The sequence below is a fragment of the Myotis brandtii genome, unplaced genomic scaffold, assembly GCF_000412655.1.
Source record: "Myotis brandtii unplaced genomic scaffold, ASM41265v1 scaffold266, whole genome shotgun sequence".
In the NCBI taxonomy this organism is placed as follows: domain Eukaryota; kingdom Metazoa; phylum Chordata; class Mammalia; order Chiroptera; family Vespertilionidae; genus Myotis; species Myotis brandtii.
The window spans coordinates 8,847,625-8,872,115 of NW_005360124.1; the positions used below are offsets into that span (position 1 = coordinate 8,847,625).

Below are 24,491 nucleotides of genomic sequence, written 5' to 3' on the forward strand. Positions count from 1 at the left end.
TTCCCCCTCTCCCTCTCCCTCTCTTCCAAGTTTAGATTTTGGGTTAGTGCTAAAAAATTTTGACTTCTGGACAAATGTCAAATCTTAAGGTGTATCCTGTACCCTGTCTGTCTGTGGGCTGTACTTTCAGGCTGGGATAAGAGAATTAGGCCAAGTAAGAAGTTAAAGTAAATAGGTGTTTTTAAGAACCACAGAAGAAAATGGACGGCACACCCCTTGTATGAGCACAAAGTCCATTTCTCAGGTGGGATCTGAATCTGGGGACCAGGGCAGCAGCCAGGCTCTCAGAGTGCTTTCTGGAGGGTCCTGTACACAGGCATTCCTTCTCCCAGGTGGTACATTCCCCGAAGTGACTTCTGCCCCATGATATGCTAAAGTTCTGATAGCTCTAGGGAATGAAATCACATACAGTTTTGGGTGTTTCTTGCCCTGTTATTGCTTTCTGTGGTTTTGTAAAAAAAAAAAAAAAAGTACTGACTTACACTTCCTCCCAAATAATTTAGTCAAGTTTACAAATTTTTCTTCTTATTGTTGTTGCTTTAGATGAGATGGACCACTCAGGTTCTGGAAGTCATGACAGGTGTCATGGCTTGTTGTCCTTTGCCATCAGTCACCAGAATCCAGCACAAAGCATGGCACATAATAAGCTTTAACACTATTTGTTGAAATAATAAAATCTTCAAATGATAATAAACTTCATTCACTAGGTAATAAATCAGATTTGCATTTTTAATCCAGCAGGGAGTGATTACCCATTCCTTAAGACCCAACACAATTCTTTTGATCTCTCTCTGTTAATTTTCCAGGAAATGGCTTTTTACAGCCTACACCTTGTCTATTGAATTCTCAACCAGTTTTTGCCCTTATCATCGTGGTGATAATGCCGCAGTAGAGTCCTTTTTGCTGGTGACGATTGAAATGAGACGATAACTTCCCAGAAACTGCCTAGAAATAATCATCACCGTGTTACCCTTTGAAAAGAAGATTGATAGAAAAGTCATTTGAAAGATGGTTAATTACCATGCTCTCCTTCGATTTCTTTACTCACATCTCTCCAAAGCATGAGAAGGGGAGGATTATTCTCTGAGGTCGGAATTTGAAGGCTGTGTTTGCCTCTTTGAAGTTTTGGTATTTAATTTTCTGTAGTCACTTCTTGGGCAATTTTCTAAGAAACTAGTTGAAGCTAATTATCATAAGTTAAAGTCAAATGACAGAAAAGGTTTTTTTTTTCCTTAACAGTATTTTATTTCATAGAGGTTAGCTTCTGAAGGAAAATGAGACTTAAATAGCATTTCAAATATCCAGCCACATGGGTAGGTACATAGAATAGAAGGAATTCTGAAAACCACACTGATTTTTTAAAAGTTAGCACAGTTATTAATTTTGACTCTTCTTTTTAGACCATGATGCACAGATAAAATATATTTTTATGAAGCTTGCTCCTAAAAATAATTAGTTAAATTGCTTAATTTTCAAAGAGGGATTTTTGGTCCTCAAGGGATAACAAATGCCATCTCTATCCTTGGCAGATGTTGGTATAATGTTATATAATTCATTTAACCTTTCTCTTACCTCCTAACTCTGAAATGGAGATGAGACACTTACCTTTTCAAACAAAAGTGAACAATAATAAGAGAGCATTTACAAAGTCCTTTGAGAATCTCATTTAAGAGGCTTCTTGTGAGCATGGGATCCAGTTCAATAAATAATAAGGGCTTTCATTTTTGATACGATGTGATCATTATTTAATGTTTACAGAGGATGCTCAGTGGACCTGTTTCAGTATAAACACAAAAGTAGTTTCTGCTATTTCTTCCTTTCCGAGGGGAATAAGCTTGTTTTTCCCTTTCTGTTTTGAAGCTAATTAAATAATTCAAAATCAGGAAGTTCACCATTTCACAGTGTCCCTATTTATTTATTTATTTGGATGGATTTAGGTTTTCCCAGCTAATTTCTTTTGCCATCGTCTGCCCAAAGAAAGTCTTCTAGACGAAATAAAGCCCAAAGTTTGTGCCATCATTGGTGGCATTTTGGGATATGAAAAGAGAGCAGGTTTAAAATCTTGGTGCCTGTAAAGCTTGATGTTTCACAAAAATGTGAATGGAGAGACATTTTGTCAGTATGGGGCTGACAAAATAATTAGTAATAAGAAAATGTTGGCCTATAGGTTGTCGGCGTCTTTCAGCAACCAACTTCCTTTAGAATTCTTATCTTCTAGTGATTATTTTTGATTGTGAACCTATAGAAATTTTATTTTCTGAATTAGTCACAAAGTCTTTGCAGGTATTATGGTAGGTTAATGACTGTCCAAATGTGGACCTAACAGTTGCCTTCATTGGAGGGGTTTGGGGGAATCAGTCATCGTGGCATCATGTGGGTGCACTTTGGCTTCTAATAAATCTTCTTCTGTATCCTATTGGTCACCAACTAAGAGGTCACAGAGCCTTGGGATGCTTTGGTAACCAAAATAAACCCTTAGTGTGTGTTATAGACTGATTCGTGTTCTTCTGTTATTGATGTGTTGAAATCCTAACTCCCAGTACCTCAGAATGTGACCATATCTGGAAATAAGGTCTTTCAAGACGATTAAGGTTAAATGAGGTCACTAGGGTGGGCCCCGATCCAATATGACTGGTCTCCTTAAAAGAAGAGGCACGTAGGATATACACACAGGTACAGAGAGAGGATAATGTGAAGACACAGAAAGAAGGTGACTGTCTGTAAGCCAAAGTGAAAGGCCTCAGAAGAAACCAGACATGCCAACACCGGGATCTTGAACTCCCAGCCTCCAGAACTGTGAGGAAATACATTTGTCTTGTTTAAGTCACCCTAGTCTGTGTTACTTTATGGAAGCCCTAGTAAACTCACAGTTAGTGTTGCCTCGTTTTGGAATTCCCTACTTCCCTCGGAAATCTTGTAGGTGGGGACTTGGGGAGCAGAGGTGCTGGTGACAACAATGGAGAGGAGGAGGAGAGATGTGCGGCCATCTGCTGTGGGTGATGACAGGGAGCCTGGGATGGTGGCAGGACTGTGGGTTATTTTCTCGCGGGAGTAGAGAGTGGTGTGCTCTGGAAGATCACATGCATGCTGCAGGTGAAAAGAAGTGTGGGCTGGGCTTCACGAGAGGGGAGGTTTGTCTACTGCTAAAGGACTTCCGGGACCTCTTAAGGGACAGGGCAGGAAGAGAGGTGCAGAGGTTATTGGAGGTATAGTCCTTAGTTTTGTACAGCTGTTCAGTGTCTATACTGTTCAAGAAATATTTAATGAGCCTTACCATGTGTTACACCCTGACACTAAGGTTAGACTTATTAGATAAACTTCAAGGATCTCCAAGACAAATACGGAGTTTACAATATGTTGACCCATCATTGCCCAGCAACAATAATGATTATAATGATAACTTTTATATTATTACTAGAGGCCTGGTGCATGAATTTGTGCACTGGTGGGGTCTGTGCGGCCCACCCAGATCGGGTCGATGGGGCCAGCCAGGGAGAGGGGACGCGGGAGGTTGGCCGGCCGGCCCTGCCCCTGATCAGGGTTGGGGGGGGGCGGTTGGCGCCCCCTGGTTGAACTCCTGGTCGAACTCCCAGTCAAGGGGACAATTTGATATTAGCCTCTTATTATATAGGATTACAGGCAACTTATATTGAGCACTCATTGTGTTCTAGAGATAAATAGGTGATATATATAATTTCACTTATCTGAAAACCAACCTGATGGGCTAGGTCTATTATGTCCATTGCAAAGATTTGAAAATGCCACTTATAAGTTAAGTGACTTAAGTCAGCTGCCTAAGGAGGAGCTGGGATCAAATCAGTGATGTACAGCCTAGGCAATACTTCCCAGCACACTTAGAATTACTAGAGCATGAATCCCTACGATGCTTTGAAATGCAGATTTGAAAGTTGGGACCTAACCTAGGCCAGAGGAAGAGAAAATCTTAACTGGCATCTGAGGAATGTTACCTCATGTCAATGTCAAGGAAATCTTTCCTGCACAGTTAATGGCCATTTATAGATGCTTGGTCCACGGTGAAGCCACTCCTTCTTGACATCATCACAAGGTAAGTGCAAGATGATGGGTGGATTCTTATGCGTCTAACACTATCTGCCAGTGAATTTTCTGCCTCCCCTGGCATTTCTGCCTTCTTTTTATTGACTTCCTAGATAATTAGATATTTGTTGGTCAATGTGACAACTAGCTATTTGATAGCATCTAGTGTCATTCCAGTTATCAATTTATACTGAAAAATAGAATCTATGCAAACTATAAAAATTTATCAGCCTAACCATCATACTGTGTCCCTGGAGACCTTGGAAGCTGGATTATAATCAGAGAGTTGCTTGAAGTGCATGGAATCAGAACAAAGAGATTTAGATAAATCAAATATTTAATGGTGTCAGGCTGTTTCATCCCATCTTCTCCAGTGGGAGTGGAATAACCAAAGTGCAGTATTCCAGACTGATTCTAAAGGATATCAGGATTTCAAGTGACTTTAGGCCAGCCTTGAACAGTATGGACCATATTGAGAAAATATTTTTCTCTCCCATCCTTTCTTTCTTGTCCTTCCTTCCTTCCTTAATTCCTTTCTTTCTTCCTTGATTCCTTCCTTCCTCCCTCCCTCCCTTCCTTCCTTCCAAATAGATATGCTTCATCCAAAGTTAATATAATTAGTGTCAGAGGAGGGACTAGAACTCAGGCCTTCTAAGTGATTATCACTTATCTTAATAATGACTTAATTTTTGTGTTAGGACAAATACTGTCTTCTTATTGTATTAAAATCCTCTGTCTTCTTAAAAATATTTAGATGTTTCTGTGACTAAAATGTTAACTTGCAAGTTTTATAAGCTGTCATTAAGATGGGTCAAATAAGATTTAATTGTGCTTTTCAATGAGGATAATTCATTAGGTATGTGACTTCAGAATTCTAGTTGCAAAATGTTATTACAAATTTATGATTTTAATAATTCTCTTTGCTTATTTGTATGTACATATGTATAAATGTGTGTTTGTATAAATGGAATGTAGCTATTTGAATACCAACTTTGAACTTTGAAGATCTCAAATGAAAAGACTCTGTAAGACTTGGATTTCAGTGAGTGTTTCAAATGTTTCATGTTATTCAAGATGATTTATAATTATAGACTATTGTCACAAAAAGCCTCTTAGTCCTGTGACTTGCCTTGAATTTTCCCAGACAGGCCTACATGGAATGGTAGAAAATTTGCTAGACCTTGGAGCCAGATCGATTTAGGTTTGAACTGTTAATGACTTATTGCAGAAGTTGCAAAGCCCACCAAGACTTCTGGAAAATTGATGGGGGCTGGAACTTGGAGTTGATGAGGCAGGGGCAGCCTACCCTGGGAAAGAGAAGAGAAATTCACTCCTGAAGATAGGGAAGATGATGGTGTTTTGCATAAGAGGTGCAGGGCTTGTGAAGGGCAAGTTCATGGATATCAGGAGGACTGATTAAGAGCTATGGCCTGAGAAGTCACAGGGAGCAATACATGTCCAGACTGGTCATACAACAAATGGAGGCTCCTGCCTTTGAATGGATCACATAGGCTTGGGACCAGGGGTCTGATGGCCTAAAGGTTAGAAGCCCTTCTCTGCTTCCAAGCACTCAGTGAACTACCTTTGTTCTTACGTGTTTTCTAATTGAAAATGTTACTGAGGTTGACTCTCTTATTTTAAAGAGAACGGACCTTTATCTAGATTTAGAAAAATAAGGTAATGTGCCATTTCTTGCACCCAAGTGTGGTAGAGCAAATTCATTTCTGAAACCTAATGTCTACCAAGCAGGATTAGTCTCAGAATACAAGATAATGTACATAGAGCACTTAGGACAGTTTCTGGCACACAGTAGGCATGCTGACAAATTATTACTAACTAGAGGCCCAATGCACGAAATTTGTGCAAGAGTAGGCCTTCCTTCCCCCGGCTGCTGGCACCAGCTTTCCTCTGGCACCCAGGACCGGGGCTTCCCTCCGGCTGCCGGCAGGCACGCGGGACCCAGCAGCCCTCGCTTAGTCCGGAAGGTCGTTCGGAAGGACATCTGGTCTAATTAGCATATTATGCTTTTATTATTATAGATTATACTTAAGATACTTTTATTTCATGGTCAAAACAATCTTCAATCTAAGATTGGTGGAGCTGGATCTGCTTTTACCAGTAAAGAAATTATTTTTAGAGCAATTTGAGGTTCACAGCAAAATTGAACCGAAGGTACAGAGATTTCCCCTATACTCCCTGCCCCCTACATGCATAGTCTTCTCCATTTGCTTCTCTTTTCAAAGGACTAATAATTCATGACATTCTAGAATGCCAGAATTGAAAGGGTCCTATATTAGGGGAGGCTGGACAACAACCAGAAGTAGACACCAAAATGTGATAGACATTTATTTCTTGCTTACTCTGCAGTCTAGGACAGTCTTGGGTGACTAATTGGGTTCTTTGCTCTATAGCCTTTCTGTGACCCAGGCTGATGGGGGTTCTGCCCTCTGTAACAGAAGGATGCTGAGGTTGCTCTTGGGGATCTGCAGCCCTGTCACCAGAAGCGGGGGAAAGGAACACACTCATCCTTTTGTTCATACAGCATTGGCTGGAACTCAGTTAATAACAAGATCATGCCTATATGCAAAAGAGGCTGGGAAATGCAGTCTAGCAATGTGTGCAAGAGAGAGTAAAAGGAGTTTGATGAACAACTAGCAATCTCTGTTAAATTAGTGATTATCTATTCTGGTCCAGTTCCTCTGACTGTAGCTGTGCAAAGTGGAAGTGTATTCTTTGGTATGGCTTTGGAGAGTTTTTTTCTTTGTATAGAAATCTTTTTAAAAAAATATTTTTTATTGATTTTAGAGAGGAAGGAAGAGGGAGAGAGAGATAGAAACATCCATGATGAGAGAGAGTCCTGTGGAAAATGTTAATTCATTTTCTACACTGAATGGTCATGATCACTGTAAAATTTTAACATGGCAAGAGCTAAGATGGAGGGAAAAAACTTGGATATACGTAAGAGATGGGTGTTGACTAAATTTTATACAGAGAGTTATGTACCTTTCCCACAAAGTCGAAGATGTTAAGGGCACTCCAACTTTAAAGCTTGTATACATAAACTTGAAAATGATTTTTAAGAGTTATTTTAGATTATTTTTTGAAAGGCAGTGGTTGGAGGAGTTGAAACATATTAATGAAATACAGGATGTCCCCAAAAAGAAATGTGTACACACTTTGAATAGTTATTAATTCCAATGGATTAAATCTGAAAAGAAAGAAACATCAATTGAGCTATCAGCTTTTAAGTGTGTATACATTTTTTGGGATACCCTATATCTCAATTTATCAAAATTTATAATTTAAGACATTTCTAGAGTACTATTATGAAAGTTTATCTACTCCTTTTTATTTTTTTATTTTTTTAAAAATATATTTCTTTATTGATTTCAGAGAGAAAGGGAGAAGGAGAGAGAGATAGAAACATCAATGATGAGAGAGAAACATTGATCAGCTGCCTCCTGCACACTCCCTACTGGGGATGTGCCCGCAACCAAGCTACATGCCCCTGACCGGAATCGAACCTGGGACCCTTCAGTCCACAGGCTGATGCTTTATCCACTGAGCCAAGCTGGCTAGGGCTTTTTTTTTTTTTTTCTTTAAATATAATCTACTCCTTTTTAAAAAATATATATTTTATTGATTTGTTACAGAGAGGAAGGGAGAGGGAGTGGGATAGAGCAGTGGTCGGCAAACTGCAGCTCGTGAGCCACATGCGGCTCTTTGGCCCCTTGAGTGTGGCTCTTCCACAAAATACCATGTGCGGCTCGCAAGCCGCAGTTTGCCGACCACTGGGATAGAGAGTTAGAAACATCAATGAGAGAGAAACATAGATTCAGCTACCTCCTGCACACTCCCTACTGGGGATGTGCCCGCAATCAAGGTACATGCCCTTGACCGGAATCGAACCTGGGACCCTTCAGTCCACAGACCGCTGAGCCAAACCAGTTAGGGCTGTAATCTCCTTTTTAAGCCCCCTAAGAATCATGGCTGACAGAGCATAGGCAGACTAGACTGAACATGTGATCTTTTTGTACTCCCCCCAACCCCCTGGAGGCTACACAATTACTTTATTGATTCATTCATTGATGTATTAATTTAAGATTTAAGTGCCTAGCATTTGCCATGCACAGTGTCAAGATTAGCAAGGTGGGGACGCACAGGTCCCGGGAAGACAGGCATGTAAAACAACCTGATTGCCCCCAAAGCTACACTGAGGCATTTGCAAAAATGCTTTTGAAGTTCATTCAGGGAAGGAGGTAGTCCCTTTCTCAAGAGGGAAGGAAAAGCTTCCCACAGAATGACAAAAAGGAATTTACCTGGTGGAGGGAATAGCAGCTGGGAGTGTGTGCCGCGCCAGCACAGCCAAGGGTAAACCTGAGAGGGGGCGGTGAAGGATTTAGAAAAGACAACAAGAGAATGAAAGCTGGGTCTTGGTGGGACGCTGCTTCTCTGATGGAGAGACAGTGACACGGACTACAAGCCATGTCTTTGTTGTATAGCCAGATTCCACGAGGCAAAGTAAGGACGTGGTTAAGATGTTTACAGAATTCTCGTGGGTTTCGATCCTACTCAGTTACACGCACCTGAACGCTATCAAGCCCACATCACTCAGGCACGTGGGGCCACGTGTTTGGACCATAGGTTCAAGCTTACAACTACAGCTGTTGGCTATAATTGTGCTGGGAGGGCTCTGCCCTCCAAGCTGGGACTTGCACGTGGCAATGAGAGGACTGCCCTCCCATTAGTCCGAGGCTTGAACCTGTCCTAACACTGTAGCCGCTCTCCACAGGAGTGAAGTTTGGGGACTGGTGAGTAGTTGTGTGGCTAGTTCCTAGGGCACATATTGAGAGGATAAGGCAGGAGGCAGCAAGAGATGAGGAAGGGAAGACTGGGTAAATTTGTTAAAAGCCTTTCACATAACTCTTAGAATTTAAGTTTTATTATGCAAGCTAGGGAGGTGAAGAACTGTTTTAAAAATAATTCGGAAAACATTTGTTGAGTATAAACTGCTTGATCTTAGAAGTATAACAGAATATGATGTAGGACCAGCCCATAGGGAACTTGCAGTTTGTGGAGTGATTACAACCAGTAGAGGTGGCTCTAGGGTTTTTGGGGAAGGACTTTAATTGCTCCTACAATCAACCCGTTCCAAATTCACTGCGTATCATCATCATTGTCTTTGATGTGGCTGACGGAAGTTTCCTCAATCTTTAAAAAAAATATTTTTATTGATTTCAGAGAGGAAGGGAGAGGGAGAGAGAGAGGTAGAAACATCAGTGATGAGAGAGAATCATTGATTGGCTGCCCCCTGCACGCCCCCTGCTGGGGATTGAGCCTGCACCCAGGCATGTGCCTCAACCGAAAATCTAACTGTGACATTCTGGTTCATAGGTCACTGGCTGGGCCTCCATCTTTGTTAACTATGTTTTGGCAAATATTGTTATTTTATTAATATATAACATAAAACCTATATAAAAACAATGTCCTTCGTATTCAAACAAGAAAATATCCCTACTCCACTCTTTCAATCAGACAGCTCCCTCCCCACGCCTGCCCTGTATAGGAAGTCTGGAACAGGCAACAATGACAGGTTTTACTGTCTACTGAGGCAAGGCGGTCTGCCAGGTGTGTGCTGGGGGACCCACAGGCCCAAATCAATTGTTATAGCACAAGGTGGTGTGTGCAGAAGGGACATGCAGAGGCGCTCTTGTGGGCACTTAATGTGCGTGGCGAGAGGTGGCTTCTTGGAGGAGCTCAGGCCAACGTGGAGTCACAGGGAATGAGAAGGCTTTGGGATAGAAGGAGGGGATGGGCATTTCTAGCAGAGGATTTTCCAGTTACCAGGAGCCAGTAAGGTTTGGCTTGACTGGAGTGTGTTTCAAGTGCTGCAGACAGACTGCTGTGCTTGCTCTGTGGAGGAGAGGTTGGAGGCTGAAGGTTGGAGAATGGAATGGTCACTTTGATGAAGAAAAGGTGTTGAAGAAAGTGTTTAGGCTCCCTTGACCAACATCTGCTCCGTGATAACCATCTAGTAGGTTGAAGTGAGTTGTGGGGAGAGAAAGGAAGCCCACTTTTATTGACTCAGCCTAGCTCTCTCATAAGTTCATGTTCTTGCTCCAAGAAATCTCATAAAACAATGAAAATCATGATCCCGATATAAACTGCCAAATATTTCTTTGGCCAGAGTCCTCATTTTTGAGCCTGGTTGATTTCTTCCAGATCAAATGGACCACCCAGCTTAGTAAGAGGCCAATTTTTATTGGACCCGAGGGTCTGAGCTTGGGGTCTTAGGAGAAGCGTGCTGAGCGAAAACATGAAAAATGTAAGCACGCATGATTTTGGAAAATGGTCCTTGCTCCCATTTAATTTTTAGAGGAAGCAATAAAAACTGAAGGTTAAAGGTTCTATCAGGGAAATAGAATTTCAGCTGACCAGTCAGAATTTCTTAAAGTGGCACCCACCATTGGCCTCGCTTCATTGGGGTCACCAGGCACACACTCGCTGTAGGTAGGAGTGGGGAGATCTCCTCATACTTGCTCTGGCCATGGCACAGTCTAAGCTTTTTTTTTTTTTTAAACCAAGGCAAGACTAGACCTTGGCTTAAAAAAAAAAAAAAAAAAAAAAAAAAGGAGTGAAAAGAGATGCAGCGAGAACTGTTCCTAATTTTAGCATCAAATTCCCTGACCATGGACAATTCAAAATGTCCTAACTTGACACTGTCCTCCAGGAGTTTTTCTTTACCTGTCAATTGATATTAATGGATTGACCATGTCAAATATTTATGGGCCATGTGCCTGATTCGTATGTCTCTGACTCCTGCCCCTGCCAAAAGCAATTCCTGAATCATGAGTAAAAATTTAAATTATGTATCTCTGAGTGATATATATTTTTGTTTTGACTCCTGCAGAGAAAGTGTTTCATTAGCTAAATTAGCTAAAAACTTGATTGGTCTCTGGGCACAGGAGGGGGACTGGGGCTCCCCTCAAGGCCACTGGCCTGCCTGAGAAAGCTGCCTTGGTCCTTTTCTCTGGGAAGAAGAAGACTAGGTAAGATCAGGCAGTACCTTTAGCACCTGTCCCTCTCTTCTGACAGGGAACGCTTCCAGGCCTTCTCATCTTCTTTTGGCCCCACTCAGGTAGAGTGGCCTCCCACTGGCTCAGCCAGATCAAGACTCTCACCCCAGCCTCCACCCGGAGCCTCCCAGGCCCGGCTAGGATTTGAACTTGCGGTCCCGAGAGCAGGATGGATTAGTGTTCAGGGCTCCCACACTGACTCTATCAAAGCTTTCCTCCGCACATTTCCATTATGTGCACGGCTCTGTTAACCAAACCTATTATCTTTCCCCCTTGGTTTTCAAGTTGAGAAAGGGAAAGCAACTTCTTTAATGGCACACAGATTGATGATTAACATTTTACATGTCCCTGCTGCTAAGTAAAAGAACTGCTTTGTGGACAGTGAAAATGCCTAAGAGAAGGAAGCGGGAGTCAACTTGGTTTATTAAGTTGTGCTGCTTCGTTAATCACCATCGTTTTTTATGGCGGTGCTTAAAGGCCCATCCATTGTACTTCTCGGGAATGGGGCAGATCACACACAAGTGCACCTTTGACATCTGGCATAGCAGCCGGCTGTCTGCGCTCTTGCTCTCAAGCAGTGTGGGGAGCTGCATTTACTGTGACCATGCTGGCCCCTCTGATTTAAGTTTCTGCAGAGGGCAATGAATTACCTTAAAGGAGCTTCACTGCACAACTCTAAGTTTTATGCCGGACCCCTGCCAGCTTCCCCACTTTATGAGTATGAACAATCAGACAATTGAACTGATTTGACTTTGCCACTCCTGGAGTTTCATTGCCTTGAACCTGGGGATGTAATGATGGCAATGCCATGCTAAGTGCCGCTCTGACTAGCAGCAGTGCCCGCTGCCCATTCAAGTAGGGCACCCATCCTTGTTAGCTGAAAACGGCTCTGATTTGCAGCAAGGGGGAAAATAGATCCCATGCAATCAGATTAACTCAACTCTGAATGTTATTTTCATTTAACACGATGGAACCAGGCAGTGTCCCAATTTTTTTTTTTCCCAGTGGAGTCTCATAGCACGGGTGCAGGAGGCACCTGCCAATCCCAGATGCAGGTTGCAGACACGTATATACACTCACCTACATAACACGAATATGCACCGGGTTGCAGACAGGTTCAGGCTCAACGAGTATCGTCAACAAAGGGCATCTGGTCCAGGCATAACCAGAGAGCGAGTAACTTGTAATGCTTAAACCTAATGTCAGTACGTACTCACTTTAGCTCTGTGTGAAACTGAAGACAGGCGCTAAGGTTTTGTTATTGTACACTTTCTATGTCAGAGCACACATTCACTTTCAGGCTTTATATGTAAAATGAATTTCCTCTGACATCCTTTCAAAATACTGTTTGTGCATTTAGAAGAGCAATGCAATAAGTGCTCACTATAAAAAATCCAGTGAAGAACCCAAAAAAAGGTACAAGTCACCCACTGTGTTACCACTTAGAGACCCTCTATTATGAAAACTTATCCAGGCATCTCAGTCTGTAAATGTACACTAATTGATTGCTTCATTCATTCACTTTGCCATCTATAAGCAAATTTAAATGTTGTTAGAACAGTATGGAAAATGAACACACACACATTTAGACTGAAAACTCCCTGGAATGTTCAAATGCTTGCTGGAAATTGACTGTTAGACTTGAAGTCAAGCAGATATATCAGACAATTTAATACCTATGCTTCTTCCCTAGCTGGTTTGGCTCAGTGGATAGAGCATTGGCCTGCAGACTGAAGGGTCCCAGATTTGATTCTGGTCAAGGGCACATGCCAGGTTGTGGGCTCGATCCCCAGTGTTGGGTGTGCAGGAGGCAGCCGAACAATGATTCTCTCACATCATTGATGTTTCTATCTCTCTCTCCTCTATGAAATCAATAAAAATATATTTTAAAAAATAACTATGCTTCTGGTGTCCCCCAAATCTACTTCTCCCACAGTCTCCCATATCAATCAATGCGACCCCATCCTTTTTGTTGCTAAGGCCAAAAATTTGGAATCATTTGGATTCCTCTTGTTTGTCTCCATATCCAGTTTATTCACAAGTCCCCTCAGGCCTGCCTACAAAATGTATTCAGAACACAATCACTCTCACCATCTCCAGTACCATCACTGCTCACCTGGTCTATTACAATCACATTTGTATTGGTCTCCCGAACTCCTGCAGGCAATTTGAATGAAACTATACATTTTAGAAATGCCACATGCTTTTATGTCCTTCAAAAATGTGACAGTGAGGTGTTTTGGAAAGAGTAGACAGTTAAAACCAGATTGGTCTGTATTTTAATCCTAGTTGTGATGGTTATCAGCTGTGTGGCCTTAGAAAATTTATTTTTATTTTCTGAGTCTCTTGGTTTCTTCATCTGTAAAGTAGGGCTAAATAATATCTATCTCTTGGGGCTGTCACATAAATTAAGACAATTCACACTAAGTAACTAGCAACAGTCTGACACACAGTAGGTGCTTTGTAATTGTTCATTCTCCTGCTCCATCTCATTCATTCAGTTGGGGAAGATGATGAGCAAACAGAAAAGAAACATCATGACCTTTAGGCAAGTTGGTTTCTATGCATTAGATAAAGCAGATGATCTCACAGAGGAGATGAACCTCATCAATCAGTCTGGCCTGAGCTCTTGGCTCTCAAAGCTTTGTGATTGTCCAAGCCGAGTTCATTCTGGTGCCTCCCAGTAGGTGAGGGTGTGTCAGAGCTGTCAGTGTCCTGAAGGGGAGGATCGCAGTCAGCACCTAGATGGCTGCTGGTTGAAAGCTGGACCTTTACGCAACAGCAGGGAAAGTACGCAGGGAAGCCCCTTCCCAGGAGGAACTGTGAGATGAGTGTTTTTACCTATTCTCTCTGTGCTTGGCCCGGGTTTATAGCTATAGGGGGAGCAGGGGATCCTGCACCCTAAGAACTGCTTCTTTGTTTGCCACAGTCCTATGGGACTCATGAATGCAAACCCCATTGGTTCTCAAAGCCAGGCGATCCCGGCGTCTAGCCCAACTGCAAAGACCGGGCACAGATGTATGTTCAAACTCCTTCCAGGGTGACACTGGTGATTTGGAGGGGCTGGGGGAGAAGACAAAGGAGGCACCACTGCTCCCCTGGGCTCTGGGGAGGATGACAGTCAGCCCCCGCTTGTGGGTATTTTCTCATTTGCCTGGTGTGCAGGTGTCACTCAGCTCCTTTCTTCTGAGCTGTCTCTCAGAAGGAATTGGGTGCATTTGATATGTCCACGGGAGGACGGCAGCTCAGGAGACTCCTATGTCACCATCTTGGATTAGAACTCCAAGTGATTTATTTTTATGTCTTCTCTGCTTCCCTGGAGGCCAAGGCAGGGGACAGGCAGGGCAGGCTGGTTGGTCCCCATGTTCCAGGTGTCCTGGGCCAAAGGGCTTTTTCTGAAAAAGGGCTTTTTTTTTTGAAACTACTGCCCTGCCAGCTAGCTAGGTTTTCATGGAAGTTAGATTTGAGTCAAAGCTAGATATTCTTTTAAATATTTTATGAGTGGTAGGTTACATTACAACTTTTAAAAAGAACATTTTAAACCTATATCTAATTAATATCAAAATTAAAGCAATTAACTTTGATTCTTCTTTATAGATGGTGAGTTTAGTATCTTTGCTTTAAAGATATATTCTCTACTTTTCTTTAATCTTCATTAATTTTTTGGGAGGTCCTGCACTGTATTATTTGAAATATAAACTTTTTTTTAGTGTTCAATTTTGTGATAAGTGCAGTAATTATTTAGATTTATCAGTTAACATTTGTGATTCTGTTTCAGAGTTTATTGAAGGCAGTGTAGTATAAAGGCCAAGTGTGTGAGACTTGGAGCCAGAATGCTGGGGTTCAAATCCTGGGGCCACCTGTTACTGGCTGTATGATTCTGAGTAGGAAAGTGGACTTCTCTATATCTCACCTGCCTCACTGGAAAGGAGGAATAATAATGGCAGCTACTTCATTGACTTTCACAAGAAGATTTAAATGAACACCCAGGAGAGTGTCCAGCATATAGCAAGCGCTATTAACTATTATTATTTTCTCTTTTGTGTTTGGTTCATCCTTCAGTGTTTTGCTACATGTCTTTGAAAAGTGTCTTCTTTATCCAAGAAAGGTATATCGTTGCTATTCTTTTGCAATCTTGCATCTTTGGCTATGATTTTTTTTTTTTTTTTGCATTTTCACTTAGGAACAAGACATTGGGGGGGGGAGGGGCGTTATATGATTCTTGGGTAATAGTTTTTAATTTTTGTCCCTGAAAGCTGATAAATAGTATTTTATTGTCTTTTAGCACATATTGCTGCAAAATTCAATGCAACTTTTGTCCCTTAAAGGTGTTTTATCTTTTTGGATTAATCCAATAAAAATGTATTATGCTGGTTCTTTGTATAAGATACAGTTCTATGCTCTAGGTATATAGCAGTGAACCAAACCTTGTGAAGCTGATGAACTAATTGGGGTGGAGGTGGGGGAAAGACAATAACCCATTACCCTGAGTTAACTAACCGCCAAGGTCTGAGGGAACAGTTCCCAGAAGACTGCCTTCACTTCTGACTCCAATTGTAAGTTTAGGGTGCATTCAAAACCACTCTCAGATTTGATAATTTGCTAGGAGCACTCAAAAAACCTGCTAAAGGCTATTATACCCATGGATATGGTTTATTATAGGAAAAGACCAGGACCAGACAAAGGAAGAGATGCACAGGGTAGAGTCTTAGAGGGGTCTAAATGGGAAGCGTCCATTGCCTCTCCCCTCGGAGTCATGGTGGCATTACCTCCCCCTGACCATGGTGCATGACATTATGCATGTATGATGCCAATCACAAAAGCTCACCTAAGCTGTTGGTGTCCTGCATTTACTGGGCTCAATCACATACTGCAGCCTAGCTGACTTCAGTCTCCAGCCCCTCTGGGAGGTTAGTCTAATACCTTTAGTCTCCAGTCCCTTCAGAAGTCAGACTGATTCGGCACAGCCCAAAGTCCCCAGCATAAATCACATGGTTAGACTGTCTAGTGACCAAAGCCTGCAGGCAAAGATACTTCTATCAGGAAGGACATTCCAGGGGCCGGGAGATCATCTCAGTAGCCAAGGACAAAATGCAGACCTCTCTTTGGGTGAGGTTATTTCTTTACCACACACCAATTAATATACAGCAAATGCCATGAGGAATAATGAAGCAGAGTAAGGGGGATAGAGGGAGGTGGGGGTGGTTCCTCTGTAGAGAGGGTGGCAGGGAAGGCCTCTCCTGAAGCCGCAGGAAGAGTGAGAGTCAGTCATGTTGACATTTGGGGAAGAGCATTGCAGGCAGAGGGAACTGTAAGATCAAAGGCACTGAGCAGGCAAGTAGTTGGGAAGAAGCAGGAAGGAAGTCATTTTAGTTAAGATGGGTGAGCCCAGTGTAGGCATTGGGGGGCTGGGGAGTGAGTGGCAGGAGAGAAGGTAAGAGGTGGGAGAAAGGCAGATCCTACAGTCCCTTGTATATTTTGGATTTTCACTCTCAAGAAGATGGGACGCCCCTAGAAGGATTTGAGCAGAGGAAAGGCATGCATGACTTGGGTTGTGAACGGTTGGGTCTTGGCCCTGCGGGAAGAATAGTCTGCGGGGAGCAAGAGCAGAGCAGGGAGCTTGGTTAGAAGACTAATGCAGTAGTGAAGGGCAGAGGTGAGAGTCCCTGGGAGAAATGGATAAAATGACAGCGCGGAGGTACATGCAGTTAAATTCTCCTACTAACTGCTGACATTTGTAGCTCTCCTTACCCCGCCACCTCCCAGAATCCAACCCGTCAGAAGTTTGTTCACTTTATAGTCGGTTTTCTAAAGGCAACTTTTTGTTTATTGATCAACTCTACTTACTTTTAACAAATTCCGCTTTTGTCTACATTACTTCTTTCAATTTTATTTATTTTTTAAATTTAAGAACCAATAACGTTATTTGAAGAAATGGTAAAACTTGAACATAACAACTTAAGTGAACGTTCTGTCAGGGCAATACGGCAACATGCGTGCTGGGCACGGGACCCAGCGGAAGTCGCCCCAAGGCCATCAGGAAGGCAGTCCAGGCTCAGTTCTCCGTGCGGGCACCCAGAGCGAGCGTGTCAAAGAGGGACTCGGCCAGGCTGGAGGTCGGGGCTCCCAGCTTGCGCAGCTGGCTGACACTGGCGCCCAAGTTGTAGACCAACTGCACATCCTGGCGCAGGAAGTGACGCACCAGGAAGGCGCGCAGGTGGGCGTCGTTCTTCATGGTGGCCAGCAGGTGCAGGTTGCGCAGGCTCTGGGTCACCATCCTCGCCATCTCCAGGGCGCTTTCCATGGCTTCCAGGCCGCTCTCCCACTGGCTCTGCTCAGGCCCCAGGATGTTTCGCAGGCAGATCCGCCCCCCTCGCTGGTTCTGCAGCCTCATCAAGGTCTGCGCGTGCTTCCACTCCTCCCTCGACTGCCCCAGGAAGAAGGCGGCGAAGTGCTGCAGGGCCTGGTCCTGGCGGTCGAAGTAGAAGGCGATGGACAGGTACACGTAGGAGGCGTGCAGCTCCACGTAGATCTGGTGGTTGAGGCAGTCCTCGCAGTCGGCACGGTAGTTCTGGCGCACCTGGGAGACGGGCCGCGGCACCAGCACGAGCGGCGCAGGAAGCAGGGGTGGAGGCGCAAGCACAGGTAACAGGTTTTCGGGGGGAGGCCCTCCGGCCAAGAAGGTCATCAGGGCCTCGTGGCGAGGGCTGAGGGGCGGGCTGCGCGGTGGGCAGCGGCGCGGGCGAAGGCGGTGGCTTCTCCGGGGTCGGATCATCCCCATGGTGGCGGCTGAGGGCAGCCGAAAGCTGAGTCACCGGTGGTGGCGGCGAGGACCTCGAAATGTCCCTGGGGGACCCTACCAGGGTGGCCAGAGACAGGGGTTCTCAGGTGTTAGGCTGCGGACAGCGACCGTTGGCTCTGCGGTGGCACCGGAAGCGGAAGCGGTGACCTGACCGGAAGCGGAAGCGGTGACCATTACTCTTGATTGTTGGGAGGGGGAGGGGCGAGGGGAGGTTGGAGGGAGGACCCCTTGGAGAGGGGAGTCTCCGTTTTATTTTGGTTGATCTTATTTTAATTTCTTGCGCTGAGTGTTTAGTCTTATTTTCTAAAACATGTCTATTCCACAGAGTTCCACTTGCTTGTATCCCGTAAGGGGTGGTATTTAGTGTTCACATTATTTTTGCTTCTAAGTCATGTGTAATTTAAGTTTCGACTTCCTCTTTAATCCAGGAATTACTTAGAAGTTTATTTAAAAATTTCTAGGTGCTTTAATCTTTTATTTATTTATTTCATGGTGCTTGAGGATCTTTATTTTGTTGCTTTATTTCTAAATTTTCCATTGTGGTGAGTGACTTCTTTTGGGATTTTATTGAGAGTTTCTTTGTAATTCAATACAGAGTCAATTTTTATGAACGTTCCATGTGTTTGGGAATAATGTGCATTCTTTGTTTATTGGGTACAGAGTTAAATATTTATCTCTTGAGATCAAACTTGTTAACTGTGTTATTAAAATCTTCCCTAAATTTTCTTGAGAAAAAAAGCTGTTTGATCTTCTGGGATCTGAGCTCTGTGTGATTTTTGTCCACTGTGGCTTTTTCAGTTTCTCCTTGGAACTCTGATTTTGCTTTATATTTCAAAACTACATTGTTAGGTACATAAATGTCGATGACTATGAAATCTTCCAAGTGGATTTATAATGAAAAAAACAAACAAACCACTAAATAGTCCATACTATAATTTTCTTGAATTTCATTTTGTCTGATTACTATTTCTACATACTAAAAAATAAATCTTTCACTTTTTTATTTTTAACTGTCAATTTGTTTTAAGGCTCTTTTAAAACGCATTATATGTTTAAATTTGTATCAAACCTGATTTGTGCCTCTATCTTTACACACCTGTTATAAATTGTCAGTATGCATAAACTTATTTTTGAATCATTTACTATGTTTTCTACTGTTTCTTTTCTCCTTTTTCCCTCCAGTAATGCAATGCATTGAATCTTTTTATTTTTATTTCTTATTAGTAAGAATTTATGATTTTGTACATGTAGATCCTGATTTGTATTGTTAAATTTGTTCACTGGAGTTTTATAGTATTTACTAGAAGCCCAGCGCACGAAACCGCACGCGGTGCCGCCCCGCCTTGCTCGTAGCCCTACCCACCACCCTGCCTCACTTGCAGCCCCACCCACCCGCTTCCCGCCTTGCTGCATTCGGAGCCTGTGGGTGGTGGGGGAGGGACCGAGAGGTGCTCAATGCACCTCATGGTGACCTGTCTTTTGGTCGCCCTGGTCGTCATGGACACTGGCTTTTTATATACAGGCAGTCCTCGGGTTATATGGGACTCAACGTATGTCATTTTGTGGTTACGTCGCTATCTCCCAATTACAGTATTTATAAAAAGAAAGTTCCATCATTTTGATGTATGTACATATGTGCTTTATGTTTTTTTATTATTTATTTACCACAAGTAAAGGTCAGGAATTATTATCTTTCTTTTAAATTTTTTTTACTGTTTCACTTCATTACTGCTGTGTATGTGCTCCATGTGAGTGACATAGGTGCTTATGTAGGTGGGTTCCTACTAATAGCGAAAATCACATTACATCTTGACATAGGAATGGATCTCCGAGGTAACCCAAGGACCTACTGTATATAGATTACTGTAGTGAATGAGGTTTTTTTTACCATTTTAATTTTTACTGAGATAGTATTTTAAAATGTAGATTTTTGCATACTTATCATTTGTGCAGCTATCTAATTAAATTATCTTTTTAATTTGGATGGATTTTTGAAAAGTAGTTTTTGGATTTTCTAGATATGCAATTATGTTATTTAAAATATAAAGGTGATTTTGTTTCTTTCCCCCTAATATTTATACTGATTATCTAAATCTCTTTATCAGGTATACATGGTTTTCTTCTATTTAGATATCAGAATTTTTATTATAAATGTCTTTTTGGTAGCTATTAGTAAAGCTGTAAATGCTTCTCCTTTAATTTATTTTAGTATGACATTTATTTGAAACTTACTAGGTGTGACATTTAGTGTACAGCTTTTAAGAAGCATTGTTTTGGCACTGCTGACACATGTAAAAAAAAGGGGGTAATATTGTCCTGGCTAGTGTGGCTCAGTTGGTTGAGTATCCTCTCATGCACCAAGTGGTTGCTGGTTTGATTCTCAGTCAGGGCACATGCCCAAGGTTGCGGGGGCTCAATCCCCAGTAGATGACTTGCAGGAGGTAGCTGATCGATGTTGCGCTTTCACATCAATGTTTCTCTCCCTTTCTCTCTCTCTCAAATCAATAAAAACAAATTTTTTAAAAGAGGTAATATTAATACAGTAATAATGTAATTTATTTTAGTGGTAAAATTTATTTTAATAGCTTTATGAATCACCTTAGTCTTAAATCTCTTAAGATCTGAAGGAATTCCTTCAATTTCTCAGTTATACTTACTTCATTTTATGGTGGGAAATTGTACTCTATAGTTAAATTTTGAAAATACCACTTACAAATATTGGTGATTTCTCTAATACCTGGTTTTCCTATAGTGGGCTGTTGTGATGCTCAAATGAAGAATCTATATGAAAGACATTGTAAGATGTAAAGAACTCTACAATGGTTAGTCACTATTAGAGTGAGTGCTCAATCAGTATAGGTTAATTTGATTTGACACCTAACTTGGCCATCTTCAACTCATATTTGCTTTTGCAATTATCTATGCCCTTTCAAAAGGGATATGAAATCCTGTGCCCAGAGACATAGTGGATGTGTGGGGATTATTTATTTAGAAATGAATTACAACATACAGCTTCCTTTTAAAGGCAGATGTTGGGGTCTTTTTTTGCTGCTGATTCTGACAACACATGGAATACATGCATCCCAGTGGTCATTTTGGTCTAACACGAAGCCGAGCAGATGCTTGCTGAGCCTCAACCACCTGGCAGGCCTTTGTTGTCTTGGCAAGAGTCTCCAGACTGGGCAATCCGAGGGACACATTTCATTCCAGCTGAAGGCAGAATTATGAGTTGATGATTTACTGTGAGACCCAAGCTTTCCTATAGGCACCATTTGAAATGGGAAGCTTGGGGATTTGCATCTATCAGGCACAAGGACCAGGAGCCAGGAGGTGAATTGTAGACCGAAGCTGTTTCACCAGCTGGTGAGACTTTGCAATTCAAATCCAATGCAGGTGGAGTTGCGCTCATTAACAAAGGGCAATCAGGTAAGCTGGCATAGGCCTTGCCGTGGTCTTTGCCTATAAGGACACTATCTTCCCAGGAGGCAGATGGGGACTTGGAGAAAATACCTTCTGGTTTCTCCCAGGTTAAGTTCCATGAACCACTTCCCAAGTAGAGAACTGGAGAGCCTCAGGAAGTCTTGCCCAGCTTTGTGCTCATCAAATGTGTTCAAATGTCAGAGCTCTTGGGAGTCATGTTGCTCCTTACAAGGGGGGGGGGGGGAGGAAAGAATACGCTACTATCAAATATTAAGATTAGTCATGCAATAATTTAATAAATAATTTTTTGAAATATTATTTTGTCAGTGATTAAAGTCTAGTGTAAACATAATGCTGGCCAGGGCTTTCCTGTCCTGTGAGATCTAGATTAAGCACACAATTCCATACCCTGTGAAAGTTTAAACCTCTCCTAAAGGTTTCTGGCAGTTTCTGGGTATTTAAATCCTCAAGGTCACACAAACCATTTTGAGGTTGATTTTACTGAAAATCAGGAGTCACTGTGGGGTGGGGTACCATGTTGTTCATTGAGCAGCAGACAACCTAAAGCCATACCTTTGTCATCCCTGTTCTTCAAATCCTTTGGAACATCGTGCGACTGAGATTTTCTTGGTTTCATGATCTTATTGTCTTCTTTCTTGGTGTTGTCTCCCTTCTTACCTGAGGTACTCCTTCCTCTTGAGGAATCTTGGAAACGCAGAATTCCTCTCCAAAATTTGTAAGCCTAAACTATTAAGTCTCAACAGAACTGAGGGTTTTCTATTTAATAGAAACTATCTTTCTGAGCAGGTAGTTGTGATTATAAATAACAAGTATCTCCCCCCTCACCCCCCCCCCCCCCATACACCAATTTAGATGGGTGGCAGTTAAACCCAATGTTTTAAAAAAGATTTGATCCTGTTTGTGGATGACCAGTTCTGTGAGGTCATGGTTATCAAAACATTGAGCTAAAAATAAGCTTCTCAGGTATGCATTTCAGAGTCTTTATAACCAGCCTACTTTTGACTTTTCTCTACTCGTCTCCCATCAATGCTCACCATGTACTCAGTTGTCTAAGGAGTCAGGCCAGTAGGAAATGAGTAAAGAGGAAAATGAAAGAAAACATGAATTGCCTAAAAGGGACAGCCTTGACTGGGCACTAGTCAGTTTTTCCATATTAGAATTTGGAAACAATGTTTCCAGATTTATTTTTTATAAAAGAATCTGGAGATTCTGACTTTATATGGAATTTACTAAATAAGTGTAAGCCAAACCAGACATGTCTGGGGTAGGTAATGTCTGGAATGTAAGCTGCCAGTTGTTCCATATTCTAGACTCTCTCTCTTTCTGATGCTTCTTCCACTGTTAGGAATACTCTTTCTTCTGATAAACATCTTGTCATCCTTCAGGGCTCAATACAAATGGCACCATTTCTCTAGTTTTCCCCATGCTCTCCTACAGCTGTTCTCAAATAGATGTAATCACACCTTTATAGTTCCCAGAGTCCTCTCTCTGAATACCTCTTCCAACATGTGTGACTGAATTTGTTTGCTGGTCTGCCTGCCTTGCTACACTATGAAGACTTCAAGGAAAGGGACCATGTTGAGCATGTTTTTATCCTCAGGATCTGACATAATGCCTAGCACATAGTACCCACTCAATATTTCTTGAATGGATGAGGGAAACAGACATAACTCTGAGATGTGACGCCTGAGCTCAGTTCTCCTTTCTGCTTTACCTCTCAGATTTTTCTTTGACATTTGACCACAATGCCTTGTCTTTTGGAAATTATTATTCCTGACCTTTGGGGACAAGCAGAAAAAAATGGCTGATACAATCTATGTGAAAAAAAATTTACTGGTTGTTTTGGACAAATGCCTGGGGTCTTTCTTGGAAGAGTCTATTTTTAAAGCGTAGTTTGCTGCACAGCCCACTGAGGGCACTTGGGCAGGCATTCGTTCTTGCTGGGGAGAAGGGAGATGTGTGAGAGGTAAAAGCTTGAAGTTGGATGGAACTATCTAAGTGGCATCTGGGACTCGGCCGGCGTCTGCGGTGTTTACCTATGCCGCCATCTTGGTCTCCTGCCTTGTCTTTTGGAAATTATTATTCCTGACCTTTGGGGACAAGCAGAAAAAAATGGCTGATACAATCTATGTGAAAAAAAATTTACTGGTTGTTTTGGACAAATGCCTGGGGTCTTTCTTGGAAGAGTCTATTTTTAAAGCGTAGTTTGCTGCACAGCCCACTGAGGGCACTTGGGCAGGCATTCGTTCTTGCTGGGGAGAAGGGAGATGTGTGAGAGGTAAAAGCTTGAAGTTGGATGGAACTATCTAAGTGGCATCTGGGACTCCTCTCTGGAATGTGAGTTAGAAAGAGCGATCTGACTGCTACCTTGAACCTGTCTGGATAAGAGATTTAAATTTTGCTAGGAAATAGATGAGTGTTTCTCATAGAATAGTGCCATTTAACCATCTGAGAGTTGAGTTTCCACAAGTTAAGATAAAATTCCTTTTAGGAATTTAATGCCTAATTTCAAGGAGGAACGGTGTTTCAGAAAGAACTTAAGAGATAGAGACCTTAGGGGAGAGAACCCTTCTCCCCCTTAGTAGCCCAAAATTATTAATTTTAATACAAAAATAATAAAGTTAAAGATTTTCTTTTAGTTGGATGATATAGAATTAAGATGTGTGCCAGGGATTATTTTAATAACTAACATTTTTATAACTTTTTCTTTCAAGACGAGGAACATCTTAGGATGTGATTGCTTTAAGCACAAGACACAAAAAAACCCAGCAGTTTCCATGAATGTCATGTTTTTATTTTGTCTAGTACATGCACAGGGAATTTCATCATGTAATGAACAAGAATTCCTGGACCGATAATATGGAAGTGGGGTTTGAGGAGGGGAAATTTCTGCATCATGAGAATTAGTATTTATTTTGGGAAAGTCTTTCTTGACTTTGCTTTCCCCACCCACCTACTCCTACCCATCAGTCAGCTCCACCCCATCTTAAAAATAATGTTTTTTTTTTCTTTCCAAAGAGGAGAATCCAAATGGCATGTTAGATATCTATCTGCACAACTTTGTAAGATGCGGTGAGGATGGGAAGTACCGAGGAGAAAGTTGTTAAGAAAGTATT

At 42.1% G+C, this 24,491-nt stretch overlaps 1 long non-coding RNA gene across 1 annotated transcript; it reads right to left on the bottom strand.

Moving 5' to 3' along the window:
• Positions 1 to 5,163: 5,163 nt before the first annotated feature.
• LOC106726454 lies at positions 5,164 to 17,730 on the bottom strand. The gene is made up of 3 exons (XR_001362529.1): positions 17,697 to 17,730; positions 13,249 to 13,253; positions 5,164 to 5,174 (listed from the first exon to the last, which is right to left on the bottom strand). It is a non-coding gene; the product is annotated as an uncharacterized LOC106726454 (long non-coding RNA).
• Between the last annotated feature and the right edge of the window lie 6,761 nt (positions 17,731 to 24,491).